Source organism: Haliotis cracherodii, unplaced genomic scaffold, assembly GCF_022045235.1.
Source record: "Haliotis cracherodii isolate W230 unplaced genomic scaffold, xgHalCrac1.p SCAF_5, whole genome shotgun sequence".
Taxonomy (NCBI): Eukaryota; Metazoa; Mollusca; class Gastropoda; order Lepetellida; family Haliotidae; genus Haliotis; species Haliotis cracherodii.
The window spans coordinates 4,467,781-4,480,449 of NW_027266308.1; the positions used below are offsets into that span (position 1 = coordinate 4,467,781).

Consider the following 12,669-nt stretch of genomic DNA (forward strand, 5'->3'; position numbering starts at 1 on the left):
TGAATAGGAAGGTAGTAGAAAGGAATAGCATGGATAATTCTAGGGTGGAGCCTTGTGCTTTTAGCCCCTAGATGTGCAAAAAGGCCCACATTTTCAAATACAATGGGGAATTTTGATATTGTGTTGTATGGGTGTAGCTATGGAAAAATTGAAATTTTCACATAAAGGGCCCATGTCAGAAAATTCATAGAATTAAAAAACCCAGGAATAGGAAAATTTGCAATACATTTCGAATAACAGGTCAGTTGGTATTCAAAAAGTACAAGTCTACTAATCCTTTCAAAATTACAGGTAACACAACCTTGTTTTCATGTATTTTGACAAATCAAGGCATGACAACTAGTTTCCTTACCTTCATACGTACCTTAATATACCTTAATAAATGCTGCATGTTCTGTAATGTGAATGTCAAGGTAATTGTGATCATAAAAAGACTGTGAATAAACTTCACTTCTTGTAAGGATGGACTGTGTCTGGCTGCTCAGATGCTGATGGTCTTGCCTGAATGAAAACCTCGTTTCTTTGAACATTAACCATGTAACCAGAAGTAGTCAAATTGTATTTTTAGGAGAGGTGCCCACTGGCATTACAATTAGTGGAAAACTTAATCTTGTTATTTTCATGGTCTGTTGGTGTAGTCAGGTGATCAGTTCATTCTTTCTGTAGGGTGGTTACCATAGGAAGTAGTTAGAGAGAGATATTATTTATCAGTATTCAGGCTGATAAAAGAAGTACACTAGCATATCTCAAAGGAAAGACAATGTCATAGTTCTAGTCATCCTTGATCATCCAGTGTATTGTGTCTTCATCCTATGTTGATAAGTACCCTGGGCCATGGTTTCATTTTGAGTGATTATGGTTTTACGAGGCTTTTAGCAATATTCCAGCAATATCATGGCGGGGGAAACCAGAAATGGTCTTCACACATTGTACACATGTCGGGAATCGAACCCGGGTCTTCGGCGTGACTAGCGAACGCTTTAACCACTGGGCTACCCGACCACCCCCTTTTCAAATGGCATGATGCTAAGATTAGCTGTCAAAATCAAATTGTAATTGTATGCTAAGTCAGATAAGAACATTAGAGGTGGTACATCTGCCCAGATGGAAGTAGTTTGCGAGTGGGTTCCAGGGTATCCATCACAATAAAAGGGAGATGTGATACACTGCATAATCGAGGATTATCTGTTGTTGCACGATAACAGATTTTGTGTCCTTATCTGTGACATATGTAAACATAAACTGTAATATGCATTTTACCACATACAATTTACCAACATAAAATACATTAATACATCTTGATTGAGATCTAAAATGGAATCTTCCTTTCTTGGAATGGGGTAATGAATATCTTCATGTTCTATGGTCAAGCCAAACGTACTAAACTGGAATTTACAAAGGTGCATTATTAACACCATGCACAGTCAAAATAATGTTTCTTAGTCCACTTTGAATAGATTTTTGTGTTCAGGGTTTTGATTCTGTTTGTTTACCAAAAGTAACAGCTTCCATCTGTGTGTCATTTGATGTGATATGTGTGTGTCTTCAAGATGCCTTTCTGATTAGTAAGCTTTCTGAACATTAATTCTCTGAATAATAAATTAAGCCCGAATAATGAAACCACCTTCATGGCAAATGACATTTGAACAACGCTTTTTGCAGTTTTAATAAAGAAACTTTTAAACAACAATTTGTTGGTTTTATTCCTGACCAATATGTCAGGTTATGGTTGGGTTTTTGTAATGGGTCCTGTTGGTAAGCTGTCAATAAACGTTGGACTTTTAGCACCTATCAAGTTGTTTAGAAATTAGCTGTTCATTACTTGTCCCTCTCTGTATCAGAATTACATTATAAACTCATTCCAGAGCAAGGCTAGGTCCCAGGTACCCAATGCTTGTGGTAAGAGTCGACTAGATGGGTATTAGTGGTTGCTTGTGTTTTGCTCTTACCTTCAGCAAAACGAGACTGTGTTACAATGTTTGTCCTGGATTTATGTAACCCCTGCTTCTTCTGACATCAACTGTGACTTAGTAGCAGCGTCTTTTATCATATTATGGATAGGTTTCTCAGCAGGATATAGCAAGCGGATACAAAAAAACAGTATTCGTTGAGGACATTTATTGCAGTAGGGATATATATGCAAATCAAAAGGCGAAGTACTACTTTCAGTGTTTACGTGATAACTTTCTTCACTGATCCATAAGACTTGAATTTCTTTGGTGCCGGGGAGGTGGAATGGTGCCATTCCATGGACTGATTTTTCGTCTCGAGATCATAGTGGTTGACCCATGTTTCATCACCCGTCACTAATCTCTTTTAGAGCTTGACGAAATCCACCTCAATTAACTCTAGATTGACTCTATCAATGTCAGTTTTTTTTCTTAATATCAGAATTTACAAAATATGTCCCCCCAATGAGCTTGTTCTCCAAGCCTTAAACACAGCTGTCCAACGTTTAACAGTGGAATAGATAGGGCACCTTTCCCTATACACCTGTGACATGCGGTCGTAAGTTTGTTTGGTAGTACTTTGTACCTTGGGGGGGCACGGGTGGCCCAGTCGTCTAAGGCGATTGTGGGTTCGAATCCCGGTTCGCCCCGATTATGTTTCTAGGTTTGTCAGCACCATACCCGTGCTCATGGGTTTCAATGAAGTGGTAAACGTCTGAGACCTGCATCACTTCGGGCTTTCCTCCCACATTAAGCTGACTCGCCGCGATATAACTGGAATACTGTTAAAAGCGGCGTTAAACCAAACTCACTCACTCACTAGAGTCAGAGTTGGGTATACATGGGGCATGGCATCTCACTGGGCTTGCACTATAAATAAAATCAGCATACGCCCGAACAAGTACACGCAGCCACGCGCAAGTGCATGAATGTCACTGTACTAAGGGAAAACAAGTTTCAATAGATCACTGTCATGGAAAATACTAAATAATGGCAAACAAAGAACTATGCTGCAACAGAACACAACATCGATGTCCATCATGACAGTGGCAATACGTCCTCTGTAAAGGTAATCTCGGGTATGAACTCGATTACATCTATTTTCTCAACAAGGACCCACTGAAGTTGACATATATTAAACATGGGAGTCAAAATGAAGTTTGTTGTTGATCCTGAAATTGATAGGATGCATAGATGCACAACAATGTTCGAGTCAGGTTTCCATTGTACAAGGGGTGGTCGGGTAGCCTAGTGGTTAAAGCGTTAGCTCGTCAGGCCGAAGACCCGGGTTCGATTCCCGACATGGGTACAATGTGTGAAGCCCATTTCTGGTTTCCCCCGCCGTGATATTGCCGGTATATTGCTAAAAGCGGCGCAAAACCTCACTCACTCCATTGTACAAAGCAACAGCTGTGTTGCATGCTATCCTCCCGCATTAACCCATTTATATTTTTTATACCAGCCAAACTGTTGTGGAGGAGAAAACTAAAAGAAACATTGAATCGCTTTTCCCCATCTACCGACAGGTATGTTCCTGTAAAAAATCGGTAAAGTAAGTTAAAAAGCCTTAGAAGTGACACGCTAGACATTGGCGTCTCATCGACCACACGACATGGTTGGGATTTCATTACAGGGCCCACTTGCACAAAGCAATTAGCGTTAAGATTATCTTAGGCCAAGGTAAAAGTATGGGAGTTACGACCATCTCAGCGCCAAGATCGCTTTGTGCAAGTGGGCCCAGATCTGGACCAACGTCACCGATCGGTTTTGAACTCGGCATTGAAGTTGTTCCATTTCATTCAACGCAAGTCTGACCACACTTGCAACGTGAGGACGTTTATTGTCCTGCTCATGTGTGAATACTGTATCCTGAACCACAGACGTTGCCTTGACCTTACCAGGCGTGCAGTTCGATGACGTGACAGCTGGACGTCGTGGTCGGATGGTATGTTCCCGTAACCGATTTCTCACCGTTCTTGCACGAATCGGACGTAAGCCATGGGTGCTGAGCTCGTTTGGGCTATCAACGTTGCAGTCTGATACCGTTTTACCGTTACGATTATCTTGCCAATGAGGCGTTACTGTGGACGTCTTGAACGGCCTATGGTGTTACCGGTCTGTTGGTACCAACTGTATGATGTTACGATGAACACCCAAACGCCAAGCAATGACTATTTGTGCAACTCCGGTTTCAAGCATTCCAATTGGACGTAACCGCTTATTTTCAGTCACAGCACTAGAAAATGCTTTCGTCCAATGAGTGGTCACTATTTATGTCACATGGACATTGATATATGCTGTTTAAGTACTGCAGAATATATAGTTCTTAGCTACGCGAACTCTCGTGCCGCTTGAAACTTGTACATTTGTACATTTGTACGCCTCAAACACGTGACTGCACGAACCATACAGTACAGTGGAATCTGCTCCGAATATGAATGGTGGAGATTATGCGATCTGCAGTGTATAGTTCGTGGAACTCCACCCGTGAAGATCCGGATCAGAATTGGTCTTCAGCAACCCATGCTTGCCGTAAAAGACGACTAAGAGGCGACTAACGGGATCGGGTGGTCAGGCTCGCTGACTTGGTTGATGCATGTCATCGTATCCCATTGGCGTGGATTAATGTTCATGTTGTCAATCACTGGGTTGTCTGGTCTAGACTCCATAATTTACAGCCCGCCGTCATAAAGCTGGAATATTACCGAGTGTGGCGTTAAACAACAAACAAACAAACGAGTTGGTGGAACTCAAGTATCCCTCTGGGCCCTGAGAAAGAAAGAGAACTCGTCCTCTATAGACATGGCATACAATCTACGAGGTTTGGCCGTCAACAAAGTTGATTTTCACAGCTAAAACACTTCATCGATGTACGATGTGTTTGAACTGACTCGGTCCCACGTGTTCAAGATACTAAGATAATGATCTTGAAATTTCAACTTAGTATCTTGAGATTTCAACTTAGTATCTTGAAATGTCAAGGAAAAACAAAAAAACAAAATGCCCTTAAAGGTTTCCGTAGTGCTCACCTCTATGGTGGCCGAGAGGGAACATCGCTTTCTCGCTTTATCGCTTTCTCGCTCTATCGCTTTCTCGCGGTATAGCAATATTTCCTCTTGGCCACTATATGGGTTTCTTTACGATAGAAAGTATATACGTAAAACAACATTAATGAATAGTTAAACCTGACCTCAGTGGGGGGAGGGGTTTTAATCATAAAAGAGAGCTGAGATTTTTCCAGTCACATTACAAATAATACATATGGACAGAATGTTGAAATTTTCTCACTATCTACTTAGACATAATTTAACAGTACAGATATGGGTGCGTATATAACAATCCACGTATTTCTGCGTAAAAAAGAATTTGATTGGTTTATGGCCCTATTTAGGAGTTTTATTGGATCCCCCGCCCCCAGGCCAAGTTATCAAAACAAACAGCAAATAACAACGCTCATTAGCGCTGAGTAGTACGTACTTCCTAAATGTGTGATGCACGTGAAACATGTTCCTTGAGCCTTTCGCACGTGCACCTCGCTCTTTGGAATCTCAGGTTACGGAGTGTCCGTCCCGAGGCAAGAACTGGTATACAATTCACACAGGACCATCTTGAGCACATTTATCAATCACCAAAATAGTATTTGGCCTGGTTCGAATCCCGCTGGCGACACACGGCGAGGGTGGAAACTTGAGTTTAAGTGGTTGCCCCTCACCTTAAAGGGTCACTGATCTAACGCAATTCCCCGGACTGGACCCTACACTTGTGTATTTGTCGTCATTCACTTGATGCTCAGTTAATGAATTTATTACAGGTACAATTAGTGGTAGCACCACTTAGATTACCTGACAAAGGTTCCCATTTGGCATTTATTGTGTCTAGGGTAATTATTCAATCTAAATCCAGGTTTGAAGTGAGGTAAAAGGTGAGTTATGTAATATGCACGTTGCAGACCAGCAAGAGGTGAATGATCAGTTGATTTACTTTTTTTGATAAATCAACGGATCGTTCCTGGTCATCAAATGATTAACAGAAAATACGTTGATTGATTAATCACTGTTATCTTGCACAGTGGATATGTCAAAAGTGAGTGTTTACATGTCAAGGTTTACTAAAACAAAGGGAACACACTCATATCATGGCGTGAAGTGCCGATGTAAAAACAACATACTTTGTTCAAAGGGTTAACTGATAATACGTTGATTGATTGATCATTGTTATCTATCACTCAATGGATTTTTTAGAAACCGTGAACATTATGAAAATAGTTGTCACGTGGGCTTTCTCAGCCGACCCTTGAGACTTGACACCTATGTGAAACACCTGAAACAATCCAAGTGATCAGTTGAGAAACGAACGCGGGTTATGATATCCCGAAACGATATATATCTTTCAAAATATCTGATTGTTACAGAGACACGTGACATCGAATAAGTTTCTTTGTACAGCTGCAGACGAGTGGGATATTGTTCCTTTGTGTGGATATTCACGGATACATTCCTCGAACAAGGAAGCTGCCTAAAATTTATACACATAAATTTGGTAGGTTGCAATTATGGTTTTGCATTTTGTTTTCCTTCATTTGAACCGATTCGTTCTTGTTTCTCTACGTCTTGGTTGGGAAATTCTTCAATGCGCGATAGACGATGTTTTCACAGGTCTTTTCCTTTGTAAGCGTGTATATATTACCGTCAATTTGTAAAATGTGATTCTCTCAGGCAATTTATAAAATGTGTAAATATTTCAGTCATTTTGACTAAAAAATCTGTCCAGATTGATAAAGATGATCAAAAGGGCCTACAAACATCACAACAGATTATTATGTAGGATTAGAAGCCAAACAACATAGAAATGTACTTTTCAACGTAACATTTTCAGTCTCTTGGTGATGACATTAAACATCAAAATGTTTGGAATTCGTAATCATAATAATACAGATGGAAATGTTTTTCAGTCACTTTGTAAAATAACTGAATATTTAGACGTTTAATAAATTTGAAAATGTTACACATTTTGACAGTAAAAAAAATACACACTATATAAAAAGCAATGCGCAGGTGATATATTTACTTTGTGTTGCAAGTCAAAATAGTGTAAACGAAAATCGCAAAATTACAAAGCAAGTGACTTGCTATCAAAACTTCGTCACCATTACCGATGCTACCCACAAAGATACCTACATTACCTTATTATCTCGAAAACTGTATTTCATTTTGTTGATCAATGTGACCATACGCCCTTATTACTACCCATAAAAGTGACTGATGCGCTTACGAATTGCGCAGCAGAGGTCGCGAACTAGTCTAGATTTCTGCTATACATCCGGGTACTCACTGGGGGAAAACAATAACAAAGGCAACAACCAGTCCCGGGGAATTGCGTTAGATCAGTGCCCCTTTAAATAACCATTATAGACATTTTAATCCTACATTAAAACCGTATTCAGGTTCAACATTTTTAGCAAACATTGAACCACGTTATAAGAATAAAATAGTTTTAAGTAACTGTGATAATACACATTGTTGAACTTAAATAACAAAAATGATCATGTAGCTTGATACCCTGTGATACCCTATTAGGGTCAAAAGGGGTCTCACAGCTCGAAGTGCCTATCCCTTTCCCTCTACTGGGGACTAAGGCAAACGGTGCACTTAATGAAAGAGACCGCCTCCATGGTCTAGTGGTAGATCGTCCGCCCGGAGAGCGGAAGTTCCGGGGTTCGATCCCCGGTCGCGTCATACCAAAAGACGTTAAATAATGGCACTTGTTGTTACCCTGTCTGGCGCTCGGCATTAAGGGGCTAAAACAAGGACTGGTAGGCTCGGAGACAGTACACAGTGTCTGAGTGGAGTATTCATGTTAAACTACGGTATGGTATCTCAGAGGGGAATCACTATAAATCGGCATCAGCGTTACAGGTCTATGTAAACACATGCGTTCGAATGTAACAAACTAGTGGCTGATGTCATGAATGCCTGACCACACCTGATAAGCGGATCCAATTTAGCCACCTCAAACGACAAGCAATGGTCCGTCCATAATATTTGTTTGTTGTTTAACGCCGCACTGAACAATATTCCAGCTTTATGACGGCGGTCTGTAAATGATCGGGTTTGGACCAGACAATCCAGTGATTGAGATCGATCCACGCAATTGGCATCGATGACATGCATCAACCAAGTCAGCGAGCCTGACCACCCGATCCCGTTAGTCGCCTCTTACGACAAGCATAGTTTTATGGCGAGCATGGGCTGCTGAAGACCTGTTCTACCCCGGATCTTCACGGGTCCCGTCCATAAGACCCTGTGCTGGTACTTGAGTCTACAACTGTAGCTTCTCCTTTCAGCGGCATTCATCCTCGTCGGAGTCATCATTGTCGGTGCTGAACGATCGGGCGCCACGTTCGGCTGGTCATTTGTTATGACCACACTTGGTTGCCTGTTCCATATTGGTGTCGGTTTCTTCAACATAATGAGCATGCGAGCCTCAGCCTATCAATTGGTTTAGTGTGCCAGATCAGATCACAGATGAAAACCAAGCCTTGCTTTCACAAAGGTTATAAAAAGCTTCAATGCTAAAGGCCCCCATAATGACGTCACAACCCGTGACAGGAAGTGAAAAATCCAGGGCTCTACCCCCACCTCATATAAATCTTTTCATTACAAATCCTATATGAACATGTTATGTTTTCATATATTTCCCATTTCCAATTATGTCAATTTATCAAAATGATACCTAAATATAACCCATCCATGCACTGTAGAGGCTGTTAGAACATGTTTGTTGAAGCACGTGACCTCAAAATATTCTTTTTCAGGGTGGAAGTCATTCACAAAAGCCAATTCCTATGTTTCCTGCAGTCACTGATCACTAAGCTTCCTAAATCCAATTTAGGAGCAGCTACAACTGTAAACATGTTTTCAATTGGATAAAAGACAGTCCCCAGTTTCCCCATAGAAGTGACCAAGTTCCACACAGAGCGGCCAGAAACATAAAAACTTGGCACCTTACTGATGGCATCACATTCTAGTGACAAATATGTTACTTTAGGGCAGTTAAACACCGTTTGTTTAAATTTGTTTTGACTGATCTGTCATCGAGGGTCTTAATTTGTGTGTCAGGGATCAAAACTGATTGTTTACAGGTTGTGGTGTTTGACATTTGATTGTTTGTTTGTCTTAAGCCGTCTGGATACAGTTTGTCAGTGTTATCACACTGGACAGGCATTTGCGTTTAAATAAATCAGAACTTAAATCTCAAATATGTATTGGTTTGTTAGTTCTAATTAGGAATAGTAACCCTTTACAGCACAGCACGTGACCTCTATCAGTAAAATGATTGCTCTCACCTATCGTCTGCTGCAGCGAAATACTGCTGTTACTGTTGTGGTGGACGATTACTTTTGGATAATACCTGGACTGTTGCATTTTTGTGCTCAGACATGGCTACATTGTGTGTTTCAACTGTTATTTTCTGGGCACTTACCATGGGTTTTACTCACCGTTTATTTTGATGTGACTTCCAACTGACACCGCTGGAGATATGTCAAGAAAGCCATGAACATATTAGAATTCTGACTACTCTAACACTAATGGATTTTGAAGTGGAAAATATCAAGAGTACATTTGTACCATATAGGTTTGTGTTCACTCAGTGAACATGGAAAACTAATTAAAGTACAAAAACACAGTTGTTTTAGTAGAAATCTATGTTTGTCCAGTTGACAAAGACTTGAGACTTATGATAAGCAGCAGAGGGTACTCAGTATATTTTGCAACAATTTTTCATTAAACATAATCCTCCCAACCCAGATGCTTTGGAATGTCCAAAGTACAAAGTCACACCATTTTCGTGCTGTTACGCCAAATTGTCCCCGAAAATGATATCAATATTTGAATCTTGGTTATTAATTTACCATGTTTCCAGTTCATTGTTGATCTGCGTCCATTATGTTCTAAGAAATATTAATATCATTTCCCATCGTGATCACTCTTCTACCCAGAGTTCCTTGCGGCGAGTGCCAATAAACTATTGCGCCCGAGTGTGCATAGTGGATAGCCTAAAAAGACAGCTGTCATGTTTCGTTTCGTGGAATACCCTATTTTTCTATGGGGGGTTTTGCAAAATTTAACAGACGCTTCTTCAGACATATCGTACTGCTCCGTATATCATGATTTTACAGGCGCTATGTTTAGTTTAGTTTAGTTTGGGATAATTTTCTCGTCACAAGTTCTGTCTCATCGATCGTACTACAGTTGCGACAAAGTTCCAGGGGATTCGTTTTTGAGTGAGTGAGTGACAGTATAGTGAGAATGTTCCATCCACATCACACACACATTCTCCCCGCATGTGCCGTCAAAAACGGCACCTCAGCAAAACGACAGCGATTTCTTAGGCGTAAACGGCTCATTACTTGGCGAAAACGGCTTCTCTATTTTTAATAACGATAACAATTTGTATTAACATTTCACAATAATGTGTTTGCAAGTGACCATGTGAGTTTAATTTCATGTATTTCAGTACCAAGGTAAAACAAATATCAGGTACCGTTTTCGCCAGGCAATAATAGCCATTTTCGTTTTAAGCAAGGTAACGTTTTCGCAAATCGGTGCCGTTTTCGCTCGGTGACGTTTTGCTGGTGCGCCGTTTTAGCTATAACCCCTTTCCGAGTACTTCGTTAGAGTTAGTGAGTGAGTTTGGTTTTACGCCGCTTTTAGCAATATCACGGCGGGGAACACCAGAAATTAGCTTCACACATTGTACCCATGTCGGGAATCGAACCCGGGTCTTCGGCGTGACGAGCGAACGCTTTAACCACTAGGCTACCCGACAGCCCCACTTCATTAGAATTACGTAATACATATATATAGTATATGCAAACGTCAAATCAAACACTTCTTAGGTCGTGTAAAACGTAATCAATAGATAAACGTTACAGTGGCACGTTACAACTGGGGCTGAAAAATGGAAATGAACTCATTATTTGCAGTGGCGTGTCACAACCAGAGCTGAAACATATGAGACAAACTCATCACACGAAGTAGCGCGTCACAGTTGGAGCTGAAACATTAGAGACCAACTAATTAAATGAAGTGGTGCATCACTACTGCAGCTGAAACACTAGACTCCAACCCATTTTGTGAAGAGGCGCATCACAACTGGAGCTGAAACACATAAGACCAACTCATCATATGAAGAGGCGCATCACAACTGGAGCTGAAACACATAAGACCAACTCATTATGTGAAGTGGCACGTCACAACTGGAGCTGAAACATTAGAGACCAACTCATTATATGAAGTGGTGCTCACAACTGGAGCTGAAACATATAAGACCAACTCATTATGTGAAGTTGTGCATCGCAACTGGATCTGAAACATTAGAGACCAACCCATTATATGAAGTGGTGCTCACAACTGAATCTGAAACATATAAGACCAACTCCTTATGTAAAGTTGTGCATCGCAACTGGATCTGAAACATTAGAGACCAATCCAGTACATGATGTGGTGCTCACAACTACAGCTGAAACATATAAACCAACTTATTATGTGAAGTTCGGCATCACAACTGGATCTGAAACATTAAAGACCAACTCATTATATGAAATGGTGCATCGCAACTGCAGCTGAAACATATAAGACCAACTCATTATATCAAATGGTGAATCGAAACTGGATCTGAAAGATTAGAGACCAACTCTTTATATGAAATGGCGCACCACAACTGGATCTGAAACAGTAGAGACCAACCCATTATATGAAGTGGTGCTCACAACTGGAGCTGAAACATATAAGACCAACTCATTATGTGAAGTGGGGCATCGCAACTTGATCTGAAACATTAGAGACCAACCAATAATACGAAGTGGTACTCACAACTGGAGCTGAAACATATATCACCAACTCATTATGTAAAGTGGGGCATCACAACTGGATCTGAAACATACAAGTCCAACTCATTATGTGAAGTTGTGCATCGCAACTGCAGCTGAAACATTAGAGACCAACTCATTATATGAAGTGGTGCATTGCAACTGGATCTGAAACACTAGAGGCCAACCCATTATATGAAGTAGTGCTCACAACTGGAGCTGAAACATATAAGACCAACTCATTATATGAAGTGGTGCTCACAACTGGAGCTGAAACATATAAGACCAACTCTTTATGTGATGTGGGGCGACACAACTATATCTGAAACATTAGAGACCAACTCATTATATGAAGTGGTGCATCGCAACTGAATCTGAAACAGTAGAGACCAACCCATTATATGAAGTGGTGCTCACAAATGGAGCTGAAACATATAAGACCTACTCTTTATGTGAAGTGGGGCACCACAAATGGATCTCAAACATTAAAGATCAACTCATTATATGAAATGGTGAATCGCAACTGGATCTGAAACATATAAGAACAACTCATTATATGAAGTGGTGCTCACAACTGGAGCTGAAACATATAAGACCAACTCATTATGTGAAGTAGGGCATCACAACTGGAGCTGAAACATATAAGACCAACTCATTATGTGAAGTAGGGCATCGCAACTGGATCTGAAACATATAAGACCAACCCATTATATGAAGTGGTGCTCACAACTGGAGCTGAAACATATAAGACCAACTCATTATGTGAAGTAGGGCATCACAACTGGAGCTGAAACATATAAGACCAACTCATTATGTGAAGTTGTGCATCGCAACTGCAGCTGAAACATT

General features: G+C 40.6%; 1 protein-coding gene across 1 annotated transcript in view; it reads left to right on the forward strand.

Annotated features, from left to right (window-relative positions):
• Window positions 1–6,414: 6,414 nt before the first annotated feature.
• Window positions 6,415–12,669, forward strand: part of LOC139443317 (pecanex-like protein 4) — a 137,584-nt gene continuing 131,329 nt past the window's right edge. Inside the window, exon 1 of the mRNA XM_071224298.1 lies at window positions 6,415–6,488. The gene's annotated coding sequence lies outside the window, so the exon portion shown is untranslated. The remainder of the gene's footprint in view (window positions 6,489–12,669) is intronic.